The sequence below is a fragment of the Macaca mulatta genome, chromosome 3 (assembly GCF_049350105.2).
Source record: "Macaca mulatta isolate MMU2019108-1 chromosome 3, T2T-MMU8v2.0, whole genome shotgun sequence".
NCBI classification, from domain to species: Eukaryota; Metazoa; Chordata; class Mammalia; order Primates; family Cercopithecidae; genus Macaca; species Macaca mulatta.
Window position 1 is genome coordinate 153,856,282 of NC_133408.1, and position 23,886 is coordinate 153,880,167.

The following is a 23,886-nucleotide window of genomic DNA, read 5'->3' on the forward strand; positions in this document are numbered from 1 at the left end:
AGTTTGACAGTCATATTTCAGAAGATGTTCTTTATAAGTTATTCATTCTTATTTTGGCTCAGTAATTTGAAATATATACCTCAAATAACCCTTAAGTTACTTGTGAGAATCCATTACAACTTACACCTTTGAAACCAATAACAGATGGGAAAAACATGAATCACTGGAGTCCAGAGGGATAGCTGTGGTAGGCAGCCTCTAAGATAGTCCCCATTTTCTGGTTTTCACCCCATTTTTCCCGCCCATATTTACCAGGGTCAGCCTATGTGATCAACAGAATATGGCACAAGTTCTATTTGCTGGTATGTTGCTTTTCTGATTAGGTTATGCACGATATTAAGATATCTATTTTGAGTTTCCTTTCTTTCTCCCTCTCTCTTGCCTCTAACTCTCTCTGTTTCTGCCTCCATCTTTGTCTCTGTTTCTGTCTCTCTCATTCTTTCAAATGACTTGCTCTGGGGGAGGCTGGCTGCCATGGAGAGGTATTCATAGTGAGGAACTAAGCCATTTGGCAAACAGCCAGGAAGGAGCCTACAAACAACTTGCAACTTCCTGAAAGACTCTGAGTCTAAGCCACCCAGCTAAACCACTCCTTGATTCCTGAACCTCAGTAACTATTTGAGATATGATATAATTTGGCTGTGTCAGCACCCAGATCTCATCTTGAATTGTAGTTTCCATAATCCCCACATGTCATGGGAGGGACCAGGTGGAGATAAGTGAATCATGGGGCGGTTCCTCCATCCTGTTCTTGCGATAGTGAGTTCTCAGGAGATCTGGTGGCTTTATGGGGGTCTTCCCCCTTCACTGGGCACTCATTCTCTCTCCTACCACCCTGTCTTCAGAAGAGGTGCCTTCTGCCACTATTGTAAGTTTCCTGAGACCTCCCCAGCCATGTGGAACTGTGAGTCAATTAAACTTGTTTCCTTTATAAATTACCCAGTTTCAGGTATTTCTTCATAGGACCGTGAAAACAGACTAATACAAGATAATAAATGGTTTTGTTCTGAACTGCTAAGTTTGGGTGGTAATTTTTATTCACTCATAGATAATTAATACATTATATGATATTTCAACCCTAAAATTATATCCACAAATTTCAGCACTGCCCTTGACCTTGAGGGGAATATAAAGATTAACAGTATACCAAATATAATGTCTCTCAGGTATATGTAATAGAAGAGATAGGTATGTATATTTACAAGATAGTGAGCCAAATGGAAAGAAAATGCGAAATATTTAGATTCACCTGGAATACTGATTTTGCAACATGCAGAAGCCGATTTTAATATCTTGCCCATTGACTACATCAATATTGGAGAGTCATGCTTACTCATGTGCTAGTCTGATACTCATTCTTTGTAGAAGAGCTGCTTGGAAAAAATACCCATGTGCTAACAGGATCTGGGCTTGCAGAATCTCTTTTACTCATCTATCATGATAGTTTCTGATATTTTTTAATGTCCTTTATGGACGTGTAAATACTAGAGTCACATGGAAGTATCTAGATATGTGTACACATATTTGAAGCGTTGAGCTCACTAGAAAAAATAATACATTTGGTTTCCAGAAAAGTGAATTGAAAAGTATGTATCAGCAAGTAATAGAACAACATTAAAAATATAAATAAATAAATTCTCAGCTGGCTGTGGTGACTCACGCCTGTAATCCCATTACTTTCGGAGGCCGAGGCGGATGGATCACCTGAGGTCAGGAGTTAGAGACCAGCCTGACAAACATGGTGAAACCCCATCTCTACTAAAAATACAAAAATCAGCTGGGCGTGGTGATGGGCGCCTGTAATCCCAGCTGCTCAGGAGCCTGAGGCAGGGTAATCCCTTGAACCTGGGAGGCAGAGGTTGCAGCGAACTGGGATTGTGCCACTGCACTCCAGCCTGGACAACAGAACAAGACCCTGCCTCTAAATAAATAAATAAATAAATTCTCATTAAACCATCATTCCAAATTTCATTCCTATTTATATGATGATAGAATTTGGAGAAACATAATGCACTATATTTAAAAAAGAGAAAATGAAAACTTGTTCATATTTTTTAAATTAGAGTTTATGTTTATAGTTTTAAATTTGTGGCTTGGAACTATCCACTAGTAAAATTTTTGATATCATTATACAAAATAGAAAATATGGATTTTAACTGGCCTGCTTTTCAATTCAACTGAACATTAAGTACCCTTTTAATGGTCTTATTTGCTGGGAAGTGCACCATTACAATAATCTGCTTTTTACAGCCCATATCAAATATGAACCAGCATCACTTATTACAAAGTTTGTGCTTTGGGAGACATTTTCACGGCATCTAACAGTACTATCCTACATTTCTTGGAATTAGTCTTTAATGATATCATTTTCCAAAATGAGTTGTTGCTCAAACTTACTGATTGTTTTGTGGTTAAAATCTAATCCAGCAGCTATATTTAAAATGTCATACAAATTTGTAAGGAAAGGTTCACTGAAACTACTGTTACATTAGTAATTGTATGAAAATGCTATAGAAGAGATACCATGCAGCTTGAATGTTTTTCGTTTTTTTCCCTTATATGATATCCAAGGGATGACTGTGAAACCTCATTTTAAACTGTTGGCAATTTGAGTTTTTACTATTGTCTGCCAGAGAACAGAGGACTATTACTGTAGGTGTCATGTAAAATGAAGTTATAGTCTGAAGCCTCCTTTTAGCTGTCAGCCTTATTAAGGAGCTCTTCATGTGTTGAACCTGGCACCTGGTATTGTATAAGCAATGCATGTGAGAGCCTGGGGAGAGCTTTATTTCTCTGTTCTGTGGCCTTTATTAGGCTTGGCTCACATTTTCACTGTTGCTTTGCCTTATTCCAACTTTTTAGCTGCACCTCACAGCACAGTAGGTCTAATGTAGATTGACTCCTTTGCCTGAAGACTGATTGAAACTTGTGTCTCAGAGTTGCTAATGCTCACTGAACCATTTTATTGAAGATAAAGTAAATAAAATAGATTGCCATATGAGAATTCTCTGAAATCAAATGGAATAATTTGGCAGGTTTAAGCCCATAAAGAAAGCAAAGCAGTGAAACAGAATACTTTTTATGTTCAGTATATTAAGGGGTAAATATTCTTGATATATTAGACCTAAAATATTTAGATTTTTCAGTACAATTAAATGTTAAATATAATTCTCAACTGCCATGTCATTTTTGATGTTAAACAATGGGCTTTCTCCAAGACAGTAATATGAATAAAAACTTTTGGAACTACAATATTGTGATGATTTTTTTTCTTTCTCTTTTTGTGACACTTAAGTGTGTGGATCAGTAATCTCAGATAATTTAATAAGCAACACAAATGAATGGATTTGCCAGAGTACACTTTAGAATCCCAAGTTTGGAAAATAGCAGTAAACCTTAGCCCACCCAAAGATGACGTTAATCTTGAGCATTTTATTCTTTAATCAAGATTGTGTGTTCACATAAGAACAACCTTTTCTGAAAAGTATCCTGTGGAGTTTTTTTTTTTTTTTTTCTTTTTTGAATGAGACTGTTAGGTGTATTCAAAGAATAATTATAATATATGTGTTTTACATATCATGTGAAATAATTAGGGGAAGGAAGAAAAATGTTAGGGTGACCTTAGCATCTTGAATCCTGTGAACTTACAATAGCATATAGTAGCACAGTAACACTGACACATTTGATTTGTGAAATACAAAGTATTTCAAATATATTGAAACAAATATATTGTTTTGTTTCTTTGACAATATATTTGTTACTTTGACAATTTGTTGTCAAATATATTGTCAAATATATTGTCAAAGTAACAAATATATTGACACATTTGATTTGTGAAATACAAAGATCTGAGCCCTTGCATGAAGATATTTTGAACATCCGATGCAGAGAAATGAAGATCTCTGATTGCCTGGGTCAGATGAAAAGTAAACATTTATAGAGGATAGATCAATAAAAGAATTTTTTAAGAAAATTTCTGAAGTTGCTGATTAAAGGTAGTATCTCTCTTCAACCTTATAAAGATTCTGTTACATTAATACTTTCTCTTATAATGTATCTTGTGGTTTCTCCAAATTCAAGATAATTTCCATCTGTGCCCCTCTTAAATGTGTATAATTTTTTTAAAAAATTTTGCTAATATATTTCATTTGTTTCACAGGTGATGATTTATGCTTACTTTTAGTTATATCCACTATATGCATTTTTTTTTTTTTTTTTTTTTTCTGTCAAGCTGCTCTTTATTTCAGGGAGAGGGCAGGGCAGGGCAGGGGGCTCAGTCTTTCTTAGCAGCGACTTTCCTCATGGCGCCCAGAACCTTTCTCAGCTCCTCCTGCTTCCTCTTGGCGCGGATGTGTCCCCATCCTTTTCTTGATGAATTTCAGGGCCGTTTGTCCTTGGAGACCTTCCGTAACTCTATGGCGCGCCGCTCCTATGGGGCGAACCCACACACCTCTCGGATCATGTCCCGCACAAACTTGTTGTGTTTGGTCAGGCTCTCGTGGTGACGGCTGTGCCTGGGCTGGCTCACGTTCTTGGTCACCTTGTGGCCCTTGTTGAGGCCCATGGTCATAGGGGTTACCCAGAGCTAGGGCTGCTGCTTTTCGATGGTGGCCGTAGCAGAAGCATTTTTTGCCTCAAAGTGCCCAATAGTCCATCAGTTCGCACTACTATTAACTATTTTTTGTAATGATTTTCACCAACCCTGCCGCAGTTAGACATAAAGGATACATTGCATTCTCATAAGAACAATAAGCCATCTGAAAGAAATCCTTGACACTGTTTTGCCTTTTAAAGTAATGTTGTCAGTCAAGAGCTGCTTTAGCTCTTGACCATGACTTTGACTCTTTTCCCTCCATGGGATTCAGTCAGTTTCGAGGTTCAGTCAGTTTCACGGTTCAGGCTGTTTCCAAAAGTATGTGAGGCTGAATAAGAATAAACATGCTCCATGTTCCCTTGTGAGTGAACTGAGAGGTTATCACATTGCAGTTTTTCCTCATGTAGTGGTGCTGAAAGTATAATCAGTTACCAAGTATTATGAAAATAATGCTCTATGTTTAGTGTTCCAGTGCCCTTATATTGTATACTTATCTTTATTATTATATTCTATACTTATTTCCTTCTGATTGATCAGAAAATGTTAAAGTCTGTTCTTTTATCTAGAAGTACATCGTATTTGCTATGGACTCCAACCATTTCCTTCTTTTGAGATTTTGGTTTTGAGTGTGAACTTGCCCTCAGGAAATCATGTGTCAGGAAAAGTTTTCTCAAAATGAGAACAACATTACATGGAAATCTGACAAGGCTTAGATCCTTTAACAATGTATTCTAAACTTGTAGCAACATGCCAAACTGCAGATCAGAGAACTTGTAGCAGAAGAGCTGTGCTTGGTAAGTCATTTCCTGTGCTCACCCTTGACTTCTCCTGTGTCTCTATTCACCACTTGTTCCTGCTTTGTCTTTATGCTTCATTCTCCTTTGCAAAATGCTTGTCTTCTTTACATTATTCGTATTAAGTAGTGTATGTTCTTTGGTATTACTGTCTGGTCTCTCAGTCAGCACCGTGAGCTTAGAATAGTAACAAAAGTAATAGTAATAACATTAATAATACTATCCAACATGTTGCAGTGTCAGGTATTCTTCTCAGTTATCCACCAGCATTAGCTCCTTGAATATTCACAATCTAATTGTTATATACTTGTGAGGTAGAAGGCAATACAATCTTCATTTTACAGATGAAGGTGTGGGGCTCAGAAACGTTAAATAATTTGCCCAGTGTTACCTAGTTACTGTGTGACAGAACTAAGACTTGAACTAAGGCAGTTTAGCTTCAAAGCTCTCCAGAACTCTATTGCCCAGGACTATTGAACAACTTCTCCTCTCATGTGGTTTCACTCGTGGCCTAAAACACAGTATGTAATTTAAGCATAAAGAGGTTTATGATGCAGTTCCACACCTGCATATTAAATTTTTGGAAGCTAGCATAGTTGAAATCAGTTAACTTCTGAATTATAGAATGCATTCTAAATAAATCACTTTTCTTTCAAATAGAGACACGTGGACTAAGGTGTGGAAATATTACTAAGAACTCATGAACCATACATACAGAATTAGAAAGAATGACTTGTATTTAGTGTTTCAGTCAACTGAAAGGGATTGTTTCATATACTTTAAAATTTTAGTAGGCTAACATGCATTCTGAAACTTTTTTCAGTATAGGTTTAATTGTCTTACATAATTATAACAAAAATATGCTAAAACTGAACGTTGCAATCTTAAAAATAATACTGCTGAAGGTAAATAACTATACAATATATCATTCAAGATGCTTTTGTGAGTAAAAAGGATTCTGTTAGTATTTACCCCAAGCAATAGGTATGTATTGGGACTATCTTGGGTGAAGATGTATGGATATTCTACTTGAAGCAGAAGCTGTTAGTTGTCATTCCAATATCCTTTCTTCTCTTTTTTCTTTGATAACAGAACTCTGATATTATTAAGACATACTTTATTACTATACATAGCATATACTTCATGGGAAACTGACCCCATATCTAGTTCCAAGAGGTGGATCCTGACTAGGTAAAACCAATTATGATGATCCTATTCTTTTCCCAGTATAGCTTATTTATATTTTATTATTAATTTAATAAATATTAAATAGTGTGAAGTAACTTCTCTAAAGTTATATAAATAAATAAATTTAGTGTTTAATTTATTAAACATGAAGCCCTTTCTACCTCTTGATCAACTGAGATAGTAACTTTCTATTTAATATATTTTGACGTAGAATTTTTGTCACTTAAAGTTATAAATATTCTAACTAATATACTCATTTTAATCATTATTTGAGGAGTCGGACTCTCACCAGACTTTCACATTACAGGGATTTCTATTTGCATAATGCAGGGTGGGTTTAGGGAAGAGGACTGAGGAGCTTAATAGGGAAAACAGGAATAGAAGTTTATCTCCCAAGAGTTCAGAAAGGTTATTAAAATGAATCGAAAAGTGGTTTCTTTGTCTTTTGTCTTCTGAAAATGATTTAAGGAAATCAAAGGATTACACAGTACTCATTTACACTTTCAGGTTGACATAGATATTCCTTGCAATTTCTGTGACATTTTCTTACAGGAAGGCTTATTCCAATTCTTCCAGCAACTACCCTAACACACACTCACACACTCACACACACACACACACACACACAACTTCACTTTTGGTGGGATTTTTGAGAGGGAATGGAAAAGAGATTTAAGCTACTAGTTTTTTCTTATCTGAAGATAGCTGCTTCTCTGGTTCTTATTATTATACTTTAGGCAATTAGATATATAGATTATATATTTCTTTACATCACAGATGACGATTCAATCTATATAACCATAGGAAAGGGAACTGGTTAAGTTAGAGTATATAAAACAATATAATAACAAATAATATTTAGATAAATGAATAATGCAGGTGTGAAGCACTATTTAAATAACATTTTCCTTAAAATATGTATTTATTTATTAGAAAATTATATGCAAAAATATCATTGATTATTTCTGGGAGACAGGTATATAAAAGATTTTCATTTTCCTATTTATATATTTAATTATTTTCTATATTATTTCAACTTTGTTCATCAAACACATTTTTTTCCTGAAACAAGAACAAATATTAAAATAGGAAAAAGTTCTTATTCTCAACTGGCTGCAATTCTCTGAGTAGTACACTACTATAGGTATAATTAACCAGATGCCTCATTGCTCAAGCATTCTTAGTAATAAAGATTTAATATATCTTTTCTTGTGTTTCTGCTCAGAATTTTAATACCTATAAAGACAATGTTGTTGTGAATCACAACATCATTAGAAACTGGAATTTTCACTTGGAGAGTTTTTTTTTTTTTCTTGATATCTGTACACTTTTCAAAACATGTAAATGTTAGCTGCTAACTGGCTTATCTTTAAAAACTGTCTTTCATAAAATCTGAAAAGCACTCCTTTTCATTGTGAGAGATAATTTAGAATTAATCCTAAGACAGAACTGACTAAGCCATGTGATTCTTAGCCCCATGAGAATGAGATACAAATCCCCTTTTACACAACCATGTTTTAATTCTCCCTTTACTAATATGAAATGTAAACTTTTAGATATATATTTGAGATATATTATTTCAAAAAGCAATATAATGTAAATGGTTGATATACTCAAATTGGAATTCACATTCCCTATCTTAACGAAATAGTCATATAAATGCCCTAATTGCAGAATAGCCATAATTTTGACAGCCAAAAAGAGTGATACATAGACCATCATTAGTGCTGTTTTTCAAAACGCTGAAAACCAGACAAGTTAGAAACAAAACACATGTTACTTTGATATAAGCATCATTGAACTTCTGGAAAATTCATTCTATATTAAGAATATAAAAATACCTTTATTTCATACATAAAATAAGGTTAGGTCTAGTCACAAGTTTTTTAGTTTCACAAATATTTGGAGAAAGTCTTGAAAGATGTGATAGCATTCCTCATTATTGTGGATGGCTACCAAACATAACTCCTGTCCACACATGTTAACCATGTCTCAAATTGTTGCTACATTCAAAAATTCTCCCCATAATTTTCAAAACTCCTGTTAAATAGTGCTATGCCCCTCACTGAGGAGCTTTGGTTTTGGTACCGGGAGACCTAAGTGCTTCATCTCTGCTACTATCTGTGAAGTTGGACAAATGTGTTTATCTTTCTGAAGTTCAGGTCTGTGATTTATTTATGGAAAATGACATAAATGAAAAGGACATTTTGCACTGGGTGTCTATCATCTCTTTTAAAAGTATAACATTTTGTAATTCTGTAAAATAAAGTCCCTATCCTATCTTATCTTATCAGCATAACTTGGAGGAACCTTCTAAGAATATTTGTTTAGAAAGGTTAACTTTCTAAAATGATTCCCTTGCATCTCAAGACCTGGTCAACAACTTAAACAATGAATATTTCACCTGACTTCCAGTACTTGGGATTTGTATAAGTTCTCTGTGGCTTTCTGCCATACTTTTTAGGCAGCTCATTGAAGGTAATTAAAATGGTAGAAGTATCACCCATCACTATATGACAACATTTGACAAGTTCATCATTAGTCATTTGTATAAAAAGCAGAAGTGATTAATGATAAAAAGCAGAAGTAAATCTCTGAGGCTGTTGATTAGTAGAAGTCAACCCATAATTTACTCTTATTGAATTTTAACTTCTAGATTGTAATTATCATGATTACTTAACAATATTTATTGACTGCTGTCTTACATGTAATTCCATATTTTGATCTTTGTTAACTAATTCAAATTTTTGTAGGAATCTCCGTGTTATAACAGTGGTTGGTAGAGCATGTATTCACACATGTGCAAATATGATTCATTTAGAGAAATCACCATATACATCTGTATAGTCACAACATATGAACTTTTGATGGTAAAACCATTGGGTTTTAGAAATTTATATATATGTACAAATACTCATTTATTAGTGCAAACCTATATGGAAGTTCCTACTTGCTTCGTACTTCTCAGTTTAAAAGCACTTTAAATATATTAAATCATATAATACTCAACAACTTCAAGAGGAGTTCATACTATCATTTATTCCATTTTAAAATAAACATAATTTGAAGTTAGTAAGAATAGAGACAGTATTTAAACTTAAGCAGTTTGGTTTTAGAATCTGTAATTTTAACCTATGAATTATTGTGATGGACACACCGAAAGATAACTCTATAATGAGCCAAAGTTTTGTATAATTCCCTTCCACTGAGTGAGGGTGGAACCTACGACTTGTTTCTAGCTAACAAATATGGCACAGATGATAGAATAGTCATTCCATAAATATATGAGACTCCATTGTAGCAGACTGGAGCAAGTGATTATTCTGCTGGACTTGAAGAAGAAAGCTGCCATGTTTCTGAGAAGACTGGGAAATGGCCACATGGTAAGGAACCGTCAACAGCCTCTCAGGAGTTGAAAGGAGCCCCAGCTTAGAGCCAAAAAGAAAATGGAGATCTCGATCCTACAAATCCAGGAATGAATTCTGCCGACGATCAAGTAAGCTTAGAAGAGGGTCCTGAGCTCAAGAAAAAGAACACAGCCTGGTTTATACCTTAACTGCAATCTTGTGAGAGCCTGAGCAGATGACTCAGCTAAGCTATGCCCAGATACCTGAGTTACAGAAATTGCAGGGTAATAAATGCATGTTCCATTATGCATCAAGTTAGTCATAATTTGTTACATAGCAATAGGTAGCTAATACAATTTTGAATAGTTGAAATAAAACCCCATATCACTTATTTTTAAATAAGTAATTGTCACAGATAACATGGAAGTTGAAATGATTTTTGAAGATAAAATTGAGCTGTTTGGAATTTTGACTATGTGATTGTGAAAAATCCTACACATACAAAAAGAGATATGATTGAAGGCAATGATATTTGCATCTGGGAAGATTTTAAGACATGTTTGCAAAATAGGAGATACTTATTAAAGAACTTATGATGTTTTAAAGGAAATCTCAACTTATAAAGTGAATTTGAAAGTCATTGAGGGATGTTAGTAGAAGGCTTGTTTGACCAAAGCACTGGAGCAGAGAATGACTGCACATAGAGCATTCATCTTTCATGCCCTCTAGTAATCATTTTCCTTACCTCTTTTCTTTGTAGATCATTTTTAAACCTTTGTTTCCTGTTTAATCTCTTTTATAACCAGAGTTTTACTCCTTCTGCATTTTTAATCTGCTCACCCTTTTCTATTTGTTGTCTGCCTTAGAAATAAGTTAGAGGTTTTAAAATATCTTCTTATTGATAATATACTTTTAATCTCAACTTTTGGGGCAAGTTAACTCATTTCTTTATAGTTTAGTTATTGGTTAGTTGTGAACTTTGTGACTCACTGTGATTAATAATTTGTAAAATAAGTTAATTTTAAACAAAGTGTGTAAAAGTAGAATATTGACTGCCTAAACTGATACTCTAAGAATGAAACATGAGATGTTTTATTCTCTTATTTATTATTTCACATTTTATGGCTGCAGGCTTTATACCTTTATGAAATCTTTAATAATTTTTAAGTATATTGATGAGAATAAGTATGGCGAATACTTAACAGAAGGAATTCAAATGCAATTATAATTAGATATATAGTACATTGTAGTCTAAGTAATAACAAATAGGTAGGTGGATTTACTTTAAATATTTTAAAGCTGTTACTATAGGATTGTTTGCTTGTGCTATTACAAGTGACCTAGTACTTGTGGCCACAGAAAGTAGCCTTTAGCAAACAAAATAAACACTCTAGCTTCTAAAGGTCTTTAATGAATATGGGTTTCCAAGTTTTACATCTTAAACTCTAGTGGCTAATCATGTGAAGAATGGTAAATAAGTGTGGGGAAGCTCAATGCTAGACTGCAGAATAAATAAAATTTGTAAATAAAAAAATCATTCATTTTTATCCTTCACTTTTATATTGTTAAAATAGAGGCTGGGCATGGTGACTCATGCCTGTAATTCCAACTTTGGGAGGCTGAGGTGGCAAATCACTTGAGGCCAGGAGTTCAACACCAGCCTGGCTAACATGACAAAATTGTCTCTGCTAAAAATACAAAAATTAGCCAGAAGTGGTGGTGCATGCCGGTAGTCCCAGCTACTCGGGAGGCTGAGACATGAGAATCACTTGAATCCAGGTTGTGGAGGTTGCAGTGAGCCAAGATCGCGCAACTGCACTCCAGCCTAGGTGACAGAGCAGGACTCTGTCTCATTCATATATATATATATATATACATACACACACACACACACACATACACACACACACACATATATATATATAGAGAGAGAGAGAGAGAGAGTGTACATGTGGAAATTTCATAAATTGAAGTTCAGAATACTTCTTTCTCTATAATCCATGTTCTCTTAATGATACTTTGTCTTTACTGTTAATAGTTAACTATTTCCCACATGTTCTTCTTTGCACATCCACAAAAATGGTTTGAAATGTTTCTGAAGCAACATTAAAGGCATTTAAAAATAGAATAAAACATTTAAGAACAGAAAGCAATTCTGTGTGCTGAAAAGACATTAACTATACAAATAGTAAGCTAGATATATATTTTATCATTAAATATTTTATAAAATTTTTACTATGCTGTCTTATTCTGGATATTTTAAAAAGATTGTCATTTGTATCATTAATATAAGAATGAAAAAATACAATATGCTTGACCTCATTTGACTTTCTGACGTTGAATCATTTAAAAGGTTTGTAAGACGTTTAATTACCAAAAGGTATGATCATTATTCATCTCATCATTTGATATTTAACATCAACTGAATTGCCTCCCTGGAGTGCACTGTGTTTCACAGATCAATGAATTTACCACGATCTTGAAGGAGAGCTTTAAACGTTCATTGAAAAGAAGGAAAAGTATATCCCTCTTGTAAAATGGCTTACATATTCATTTCATCAGCTTCATAATTATTTTATTTACTTCTGTGAATAAGTCTCCTTATAACAGTATTTTTGAAGTTTTACATATCCTTTAAGTAAATTAAATTATAGTGTTAATCAGATTTGTTTTACTCAAATGCACTGAAAATTCTGTAACAGAGAAATACAGAGGTAGATTTCTTGAATAAATTCTACTTTTGAGAGCTATCTTAAATGACTCTTATTTAAAATATGATTCTCAATATTCAGTACAACTTCTGTAAAATGATTCTTATAAAAGCATTATTTTATATTCCATCCAGTCCTTACACATTTATGAGGAAATTGTACAGTAAGAAGTTTACAACTGGAAGAGGAATTGTTCCTTCTTTCCCACTAGCTCCTTGGATGCTCCCTAGTTCTGATGTCATATCATTGAAACGCAGTTAATAAAAACACTCAAAGTTTATTGTGTTTGCTCCATGCCAGGTCTTCTAATCACTTTATACATCTTAACTCATTTAATATTTCACCAGTCTTATAATGTGGGTACCACTATTCCCATTTTTTGCAATTATATAACTTGCCCAAGGTCACGTAGCTAATAAATAGAAGAACCAGACTTGGGCCCTTGTGAGTGGGTCTTAACCACTTGTACATACTGTCCCTTGGGCAGAAGAGGAGAGTCATAAAAAAAGCAGTTGGGCTTTTTCTTCTTTACACTTTAGCCAAACTAATGTTAATCTTAATGAAAAATAATATAAGCCATCACTTTCTGTGCTACCCCTAATCTGAGGTGGTTTGGAGAACAGAAGTTATATATATTAAAATTATAGGATGCTCAGTGTATTATTAGGTTAGCCAGAGTACCAGGTCTGATATTTGATTTTACCCTATTTACATGTAGTAAGTCAACCTGTTGCTGTTTTGTGGATTCTGGCAGAAAACATGAAACTCTTAGAGCGAAAAGACTAATTACAGCACAGCAAGCCACGTGAATATTCGTTTCCTTTGCTCCCAAGTGCTGCAGGGGTGATACAGTATGGCCCAAATGGATCCTGTGCACGCACAGGGTATTCATTACAGCTGAGGAACACTCAGCTAGGAATATCTGCTACTTTTATAGAAAGCAATAAGCAAACCTGCTCTTTGTCCCAGATATAATACCTTATCCCTTAAGGTTATTCACTGCAAACACAACCCTAAGAAATACGCCAGGTGAAAACTGCATAGAATCTGTATTCTTAGTGCATCTGGCAAAAGGTATAGGAGGGCCAGAAGCTCATGGAGAATGTCTTTAATAAAGTCTGAACCCTGCACTATGTTAGTTTCTTATGGCTGCTCTAATAAATTACTGCAAACTTAGTGGTTTAAGACAACATAAACTTATTATCTTATAGTTCTGGAAGTCTGAAGTATGACATGGATTTCACTGGTCTAAAGTAAAGGTGTCAGGAGGGACATGTTTTTTTTGTTGTTGTTGTTTTTGTTTTTTTCTGGAGGTGCAAGGGAAGAATTTGATTTCTAGCCTTTTCCAACTTCTAGAGGTTGCTTACATTTCTTGGCTTGGAGGCTCCTTCCATCTTCAAAGCCAGCCATGACTGGTTGAGTCTCTCAGATCGCATAACTCTGACATTGGCCTCTTCTGCCTACCTCTTCCACAGTTAGGACTCTTGTGATTACAGTGGGCCCACTGGCTAATTCCAGATCATCTCCCTATTTTAGGATCAGCTGATTAATAATCTTAATTCCATCTGCAGTCTTAATTTCTTTTCACTGTGTAACATAACATTTTCAAAGGTTCTGGGAATTCAGATGTGGACATCTTTGGGAAGCCATTATTCTGCCTACCAAATATGCTGTCTTGGTTTTTGGTGAATTTTCATGAGTTTGTGAAGTTGTTGTCCACTCTGATTAATTTGAGTGACAGAGGTTAGGATTAAATCATTCAATTTGTCTCATACAGCATTTAACTAAGGCTACTATTAATAGGATTTCAAGCAGCAGGATTAAGGCCACCTGTAAATGCTGACCTCATTTATGCCCCTCAGAGTCTTGACTCAGCCAATTTTGAATAACTAGCCAGGACGGACTAGTAGGTCTTAGTTTAGCCAGACAAGATGTAGTCTAAGGCCAGTTAATGACCTGCACAATGGAGTTTAAACAGATACACTGGCCCGTAATCCCAGCACTTTGGGAGGCCGAGGCGGGCGGATCACGAGGTCAGGAGATAGAGACCATCCTGGCTAACACGGTGAAACCCCGTCTCTACTAAAAATACAAAAAAATTAGCTGGGCGAGGTGGCGGGCGCCTATAGTCCCAGCTACTCGGGAGGCTGAGGCAGGAGAATGGTGTGAACCCGGGAGGCGGAGCTTGCAGTGAGCCGAGATCGCGCCACTGCACTCCAGCCTGGGCGACAGAGTGAGACTCCATCTCAAAAAAAAAAAAAAAACAAAGCCAAAAAAAAAAAAAAAAAAAAAAAAACAGATACACTGATATTTAGTGTCATTATCAATCATTGCAGGGGGAACAGGTGGACCAGAAAAGAACCCCCACATAGATGCATTCTGTGGCCCTTTCTCCTTTATATACAAACATGTAACTCAAAGGGATACATCAGTTCTCTTCAAGATGCATTACCAAGCTTTATTTGGATCATCTTTATACTTTAGTTTGGTTAAGTGACAGGCAGATTCACTGAATAGCTAGCTGCACTATGATTGCCATACATTTCATAACCGAAAGCCAATTGGGCATCAGGAGAAACGTGAATTCATTTTAGGGATATTTAAATAAGGTTGGATTAATTTATGTGTTTGAATACATATTGGCAGTCGGGATGGGGAGAGGATGTTTAGGAGTTGCCAAAGATGGCATCAGGCACAACAAAATAGTTTAGGTGTCATGATGTTCACATTACCTTGTCTGTTTTTGTAGCTTGTGGATGGGGATGATAAACTGAGCAACAGGTCACATTACCAGCTGCAGGAGCTGCTTTACTTAAATGAACTGTATGATTGTTTTGCTGGGCGGTGGCACTAGATCTAGGAGGGAAGGAGCGTCAATTGTTCCTCCCCTCTCACCTTCCAGGGTCGAAGGTCCTTTCACTTAGTGTCAGGATTATTGCTTTCACTTCATAGCCACAAATTTGGCATGCCACAATCCAGTAGCTATAATTTCATCTTTTTTCCAGACATCCTCTAGTTTCATCTCCATCTTTCATCTTAAAGGGCAAGATGGGAATAGAAGAAGAGCTTTTGTACAAAATAGAAACCTATGATAAGCCCACCTTGGCCCTCATAGGCCACTGTGGGGGACTCAGCGAACAATATACTCAATCAATTGGTCATTATACTAATGACCTAGGATTATGTTAATCCAACTAGAGTATACAAGGGACTGAACTACAAGTAGTTTGAACTCCCTAGGACTCCTCATAAGTGAGTTGCCACCTGGAAGGGATACCAACCAGGCTGACTGAGGATTACTGTGGATAAGTACATCGTATCTAGAAACATTCAGAGTAGAATCCTAAATTTTCAAAACAGGTCTATATAACCATCACCCTTTTCATCCTACTCATTATCCAGGAGATGGTCAAAGGCGATAAACCCTTTTAAGGGATAGCTATATTTAGTGACCAAATTGTCCTGCTAAGGTGTGTAGACCAAAAAGAGATGAGAGATAAAGGACCAGAAATATTTCTGAATTGCTTTTTGAGGATACTGTACCAGTCTTCTGCAATCCAGATGCCTGTGGAAGGTAGAAGCATGGACTGTTGTTCATCAGTTACCTTGGCTTGCGGTCTATTGTAGGGTGATCTTTGCAATAAAGATGTAGAATTGTCCATCTGTAGGTGGTCCATAAAGCTGAAAATATGACATAGTTAAGTTTCAGGACCACAATATCATGGCCAGAGTTTGCTGATTAGACTGAAACGGTGTCACTGTAATCCAAAAAAGTCTCAACAGCTGTGAAGCATCAACAGCAGTAGACCTGAGAGGGAGACAAAAGACTGATATAGTCAATTTGCCAGGGGCAGGTGGAATCAATGCTGTTGACTCTCTCAAGTTGATTTTCTCAAGTTTCTACATATCTTGTAAGCAGAAATACTACCTAATCTTTTCAGAATGTGTATAGCAAACAGTTTTGGAAGTTAGAGATACAACTTTTATTTGCAGCAGAGAGCAGGTTTGTTCACTTTTTGTTATAATAAAGACAATGTATCCTTCTGAGATAAAGATTAGACAAGTGTAATTCCTTTTATAAAATATACTGGTTCCCTAAGATAAGTGATCCTTTTTGTGTGCAGTGTCACTTGGCCCTCTTCTCGTCACTCTGTGGAAGCTGGAGCTCGGGAAACTGGTTTCTTGTTATCTATAATGTTAGACCCTTTCTCAGTTCTTGACAATCACCATAAGAAGTGTGGCTTCCTGTACCACTATACCAGGGCACCAGTTTATAGCAGGTGCTATAAGTCTGGCATGCAGTGGTAGCTTCTGCATCAGAAACATAGAATTCTGAATTGTGTGTCCAGTTTATGATGGTGGGTCCACAGCCATGACTGATATGATGATGGTACAGGTAGCAATAGTGGTAGTCTGGCTGGGACAGGCTTGATCAGCATCTTAATTCTAATTGATCGCATCAGAGAACAGACTTTTAATGTGGTCACCTTTAGGAATGACTCAGACTCTCTGATCAGCAGCTACAAATTTTTCCCCATAGTTCTCAGCTCTAAAGGGAGATGTATTTTTTTTTCTTAGAGACAGAGTCTCACTTTGTTGTCTAGGCTAGAGTGCAGTGGTGTGATCATAGCTCACTGCAGCTTCTGACTCTTAGGCTCCGGTGATCCTCCAGCTTCAGCCTCTTGAAGACTGAGACTACAGGCACATGCCACCACACCCAACTCTTTTTTTTTTTTTTTAAGATATGCGGTCCTACTACATTGCCCAGGCTTGTATTGAACTCCTGGCCTCAAATGATCTTCCCACCTTGGCCTCCCAAAGTGCTGGGATTACAGGCATGAGCCACTGCACCTGTTGGGAGGTATCTTTAATCTGCCAGTCTCTGCTTTTCTAAGTGGTAGACCAAACATCTGGGATATTGTCAACAGTCCAAGATATAGTAAAAATGTGACAAGGCTCATAAAGTTGAGTTTTGGTTATTGCTACCTTGAGTTACACCCACTAGCTGAGTAAGTAAGCAGCAGCAGTCTAAGAAACATCATGAAGTTTCAGCTTAGCCAGAGTATCAGGGAAGCAGGTCCAGGCACTTAGGGGAAGTCTGTAAACTGAGGGACCAATTGAGATAGCAGCTTTACCTTGAGTGGTGTAGTTAGGGTGAATGTCTCCCCCAGAGGGGTAGCTGCCACTTGTTCATATAAAATTGAGATGCCACTAGGACTAGGCTAACTGGCTCTTGAATGTACTATTTCCATTTGACTACAGAAGCCTATGAAGGCCCTTCCTAGCTTAATAGTCATCATGTCCAAGTTGATCCTACCCTCAAATGGGAATGTCAGGCCCGAGGGTCACAAGAGTCCTCCATATGTCAAGTGTTAGGAGAGCATAGTAGCATATTAGCTGCCTTATTTTTTTTTTTTTCCAAGTGGGTGTACAGTGGCAGTATCAGGCAGGTGGCACTATTTTACTGGAAATGGTCTTTTTGAGTACTCTGGAAGGCACCAGAGTTTCTAGTTGAAGCTGTGGTTTTCCTTTCTCCTCTTTAGATTCTGTGTTGTTTGTTGTTGTTGTTGTTGTTGTTGTTGTTGTTGTTGTTGTTGGACAACCTGGGAGAAATTAGGGAGGTGGAGTGGGGGACATAGGGGTGAAAGTGCACATCTCCCTATCGCCCGTCTTCATATGGCCATCACTGAATAGGAGAATTTCTTCTGACATTTAAAGAACACTTTTTTAAGAGCAGGAGTGAAAGTTTATTAAAAAGCTCTCTAGCAGGAGTGAAAGGAAGTAAAGTACACTTGGAAGAGGGCCAAGTGGGTGACTTGAGAGGCCAAGTGTGCAGCTCAGCCTTTTGACTTGGGGTTTTATATGTTGACATACTTCCGGGGCCTTGTGTTACTTCTCCCCTGATTCTTCCCTGGTGGCGGGCTGTCTGCCTGCGCATGCTTGAGTCCACTCGACCACCTTCTGAGATCTTATAGGGAACTTGTGGATCACCAGTTTCAGGTGTTTTCTGTCTATTAGGAGACTGCCTTTCCCTGGCGCTGGCTGTGACCAGTTATTTTAGAGAGACAGTTAACAACCACGTGACCATCACTTGACAGTCACCTGACATTCCTGATATGTGTGTGTCAGGTGGGGGACGAGTCTCTCTTGCCCTGCTCATGACTGACTGACCTGTTGTAACATTTTCCCCCTCAAGAGTCCAAGACCCCAGTTATTTGGGGAAATGGATAAAGGTCAGTCTTCCATAACTGTTTCCTGCTGACAAAGGGTCAGTGGTGATGCTTCTGTGGGTCTTGGCCTCTTGCTAGCTGTCACGGCAGGAGGATGGCCCTGTGGATTGGTGAAAGTGGTATCCAGCCAGGTCCAGGAGAGACAGGGGCAGGATTTCACCAATGCCAAATATACTTCAGCAGTAGAAGCCACAAGATTACATTATTAAATTGTTCCAAGAGTTCCCCCAGTGCAAACCCTAGCTCAACACCATTTAGTTATATTCTGGTGTGTTTTCCTTTTGCAGGAACTCAAACCAAGGTTTCTTATGTGCGCATGAGTTGGTGGCCAGAGTGACAACTGGTAGGAAACTATGTCGTTCCCCAGCTAGGAGAACAGAGAGGAGGGGTACATGATAGTAGGGGGTCAAGTTTACAGAGACAGTAGGAGCAGTGGGAAGGAGACTGAATGGCAGGCTTTTCTTAAAAAATCTTCTTTATTATTCTACATTTTACTTTTAATTTTTAACCTTTTGCAGTGGACTTGGTGCTTTAGTTCTGGGAACTCTTTCTTGTATACCTCCTGGGCCCTGGAGCCTCTTTTGTACATGCCCGTGTACATGCTGCTGTATTTCACATCGTAGTTCTTAATGCCTTCTGACACTTGTGCACCCAGTGTCTTATTCTCCTTACCAGCCAAGCTGGGTGGGGCAGGAGGAGGTTGCAACAGAAGCCAGATGCATGAGCTTGGCCCAGTCTTTATTATTATTATTTGCATTTACTTTTTTTGAGTGGCCACCTGCTGGGCACTCAACCAAATGAACTTTAATGTATTCAGTTCACCCAAATCTCCATATTGAATAGGGAAGTCCTGATTGCCAACATTATTTATTTTGGGTTTGGGGATTCCATGATTCAGTAGCCACATTCACATTGCCTTTTGTCCTTGGTTGCTGGACTTGCTATCCTATTGTCAAGAAAACAACATATTCTTTTTGCTTTTAGAAGAGTGAGGAGCAATCAGGGTATCATTTGAGCAGCTTGTTTTATTTCTGTCTCTCTCTGTTTAGCCTCTAAACATTATCTTAACTCCCATTCATGAGTCCTTATTCACCCCTCATCTACTACATAGGTGAGAATGTTCACTTATGGAACCCAGAGAGCCTTTTCAAAATTTCTTCAAACCTGATCCAGAGAACCCTGTTCCTTCCTGTTCCAGAAAACCATGTCTCTGTTAACATCTTATCCTTTGTCAAACCTGTTGGGTTTAGGGTTTGAGTTTACCTAATAGTCTAATAATTAGTCTATTATTATTTAATGGATACTGGCAGGAGACATGAGATGTCAGGGTCAGAGTCAAATAACTGAATTATAGCACAGCAGGCAGCATAAGCAACAGCATTTTTGTGTTGGTTCCCCTTGCCTCAAGTCTCAGAGCGATGTCTACAGCCCAGATGGATGCTTTGCATGCTGTGGAGCTGCAGTGAGTTTGGGAAATCCACCACTTTGTAGCAAGCAGTAAGCTAGCCTGCTCTGTCTTCGAGGGAAACATTACCTAATTCCTCAAAGTTGCAAACTGTAAACACAACCCTGATAAATGGCCTGGGGCAAGAGCAATCAAGATGTGTTCTTGGCACACCTATCAGAATGTGGAGAAACTTGAGAGACTCATGGAGAATTCATCAAAAGGTCTTTATAGAGTTTCACTTCCTGCCTTTGCATCTTGTGTCTCAGAGTATTTTATAACCCACCATTTTTGTGAAGAGGGGGAAATACAGTGACTGAACATCTTCACGGTGCGATCACATACAGAGTCCAGAAATTCTCTGAAAATAAGGAAAGTTTCTAGATTTGCTACATGCGTAATTCAAGGAAATAAAAATGTGGGGTTACATTCTGTGTCTGAAAGTTTCCAAGCTAAAAGACACCACTACGAACATAAGTTTATAGAATAACATAGCTTTGGCTCTTCTGTGATGAATTATTTGGCTCAGTGATAACAATTTACACATGACTTTAAGGACATTAATCTTCAAAGATACTTCCACTGATTATTTGGAACATCTTTCTGGAAAAGACAGTCTCTAAAATGGAGAATTTTTGGTAAAAATGCCACAGAATATAATCTTACGTTTCCATTTTACTAAATTATTAATCTATTAAAGGTAAAACAAAAATATGCTCATTATTTGAAATTTTATAATTCTGTATAATGTTAAAAATAACTTCAAGAAAGGATATATGATTCTAACACGTATCACCTGTACATATTATGCTTAAGGTAATTATAATGCAACATTTTATCTTGAGTCTAGTTGTAACTGATCAATATTTTTTCAAACTGAAAGTCCGGCTCCATTAGTGGTTTATAAATTAATTTAGTGGATTTTAACCAACATATTTAAAAATGTAATGGAATAAATAGAACAGAACAGAAAGCAAAACCAAAAAGAAAAGAAAAGAACAGAATAAAACAGAAAATACATGCCATTATGGATGAATATTCTGTGAAACTTTTATTTATGTGTATTTGAGTTCTCAGTGCTAATTACATTTTTTTTTCTGCTATGGAATATGGTCACATTAGTTTGAAAGATTATCATAAGTAGTGAAACAGCATTATATTTTATATAATATAATAATTCATATTATTATATTATATATATATATAATATATAAAACTGTTTTCTTTCTGTTGACAGATAAAACTGTAAAAAGCTGTGTTTGGTAAAATTTCTGGTCATTTTGCTCTGCCCTAGCTGTCTTTTACTAAGTAAGCTGTCATAGATGCACCTTTGCTCTTTGCTTCCTTCAGACAGCATGGGTAGTGTATGGACTATAGACCTGCAATGCTACGAATCACCTGAACAATCTCCACTGAGCAATTTTCACATAGTTCAATCGGATGAAAAAGCCTATGATATTGTATTAATATAAAGATATGGTCTTGTATGAAATAACTGTGATCTTTTGACTAAAGAAAAGTTTGAGGCTAAGAAAGTTTAAGGCTATCTTATTCATCTTTGTGTTCCTATACCTAGCCTCATGTTAGTATGTAGTAGGTACCTAATAAGCACTTGCTGAATAAATGAGTAAACAGGTGACCACTTTATAAACTTGGAAAGAAGCTATATTGGCAATTGATAAGGTATGTCTCTCAAATCAGGAGAATGATTTTATTTGTAATGTGTTGTCTGTCTTATTATCAACAGCTGTGTGTTTTGTGAGGCATGGTCTCCATATTTCACTAAAACTATTAATAAAATGGATAAAATAATGCTGCTTTTTGTGTCCTGTGTGCAATGATTATATAAATGGCTGTTTATTTAACATTTCTCATGCATTGCTGTTTACTTCTGAAAGAAAAAAAAAAGTGGTTCTAAAATGATAAGCACCACCTTTAAACATTCTAACATTTGCCAGAAAAATCTGATAGTATTTTTGTCAGCCAAGTGCATATACTTTGCCTCCCTAACACTAACCAATGTCAATCCAGGTTCCATCACTGTCTTTGTGGTGGCTTTTTCCAAAACTCTGTGAGGGTTAAATGTTTACATTTCCTCTCTGGGAATTTTATAGGAAGTTTCCTGGGAATTTAATAGGGAATGGAAGGAAACTAATATTCATTAAACAAGAAAATGATTTAGGCATTGTATTGGGCACATTTTCTCATTTATCTAATGTTCAAAGTACCCATATTATAGAAGAGGAGTCTGAGGAGCATAAAGTTTAAATCCTGCCAAAGCCCATACAGCTAGTAAGTGGTTCAGTTAATATTTAAATTTAGACTTATCTGGTTCCTCGGTTTCTATTCCATTAGACCTCTGTTATTCAATCATTTTTAATTAATAAAACCATGTTATGAATGTAAATGTCGACCATACTGTTGCATGAAATATTCTATTTTGGGCTACAGTGTTCTGGTCATCCGCACCAGCTATTAAATTTTTTTAGTTTTATTTTCTGTCCCTTGTATTATAAAAAAGAAAATCACCATACATGCACACACACACGCACACACAGACACACACGTACACACACACAACATAAATACAGTCAATTCTTGTTACTTGCTGTAATTATGTTCTATGAAGTCACCACAAGCACTGAGTTAGTGAACACTGAACCATTGCTCCTCAGAGGAATACAGGGAGGGCTAGGTTCCTTGTAAGACTCTGGTCAGAACATTTCCATCAGTTGATCAATATATAACCTTGTTTTATGTGTATTTCTGTTTTAAAAACACTGTATTTAATATATATTGTTGCTTCATTATAGCCAATGTCACTATAGCTCATGCCTGAGAAAAGCTTATTTAACTAACACACATCTTTTCCCCATAGGGCATATCACAACCTTTTTACACTGAGGAACACTAGTCAGCACTTCAGTACTACATTTGGGACCTATTTTAAACAGTGAAATCAGCAACAAAAAGGACAGATATGGCACTAAATAGACTGTGAAAAAGACGTTTGTTTACAGTATTGAGAACTGGAACAGGAAGGCAGAGTGTCACCTTGTCTAAGTTCAGCTGGGCATGTGTGTGTCAGGCAACTCAAATTTTTTACTGTTTTGTACATGTCTGTGAATGGCCACAAAAGTGCTGTATTGCTTTTTCAGTTACAAGTACATTTTAGCACATAGGTGAATTCGCAAATACGGAATCAGCAAGAAAACGGATCAACTGTGCATACATGTATAATTATCTAAAGTGTTTTATCAAAATATGCATTACTCTTATTCTCCAACATCATGTTCTCGACCAGTTCATTCATTCAGCATATATGCTGAGCATATACAGTGTGAAAGGCACTGTTGTCGGCACTACAGATTTAACAGTTAACAAAACAGGTATAGTCCCTACTTTTCATTGATGATACAGTATATTTGTGTAAAAGTGAATAATATGCTAAGTGATGATATGCACCATAAAGAAAAACAAAGCAAGAGAAAAATACACACTGATGTTGATGGAACTTTTTTACGTAAGGTGGTTGAGGAAGACCTAACTTGTATGGTGGCTTTATAGTAGGGACCTGA

At 36.5% G+C, this 23,886-nt stretch overlaps 1 protein-coding gene and 1 pseudogene across 30 annotated transcripts in view; one reads left to right on the forward strand and one right to left on the reverse strand.

The window, feature by feature from the left end:
- FOXP2 (forkhead box P2) overlaps nucleotides 1-23,886 on the forward strand; it is a 591,074-nt gene that overhangs the window by 201,655 nt on the left and 365,533 nt on the right. The window lies entirely within an intron of this gene.
- Nucleotides 4,274-4,724, reverse strand: LOC114677014 (large ribosomal subunit protein eL36 pseudogene; annotated as a pseudogene).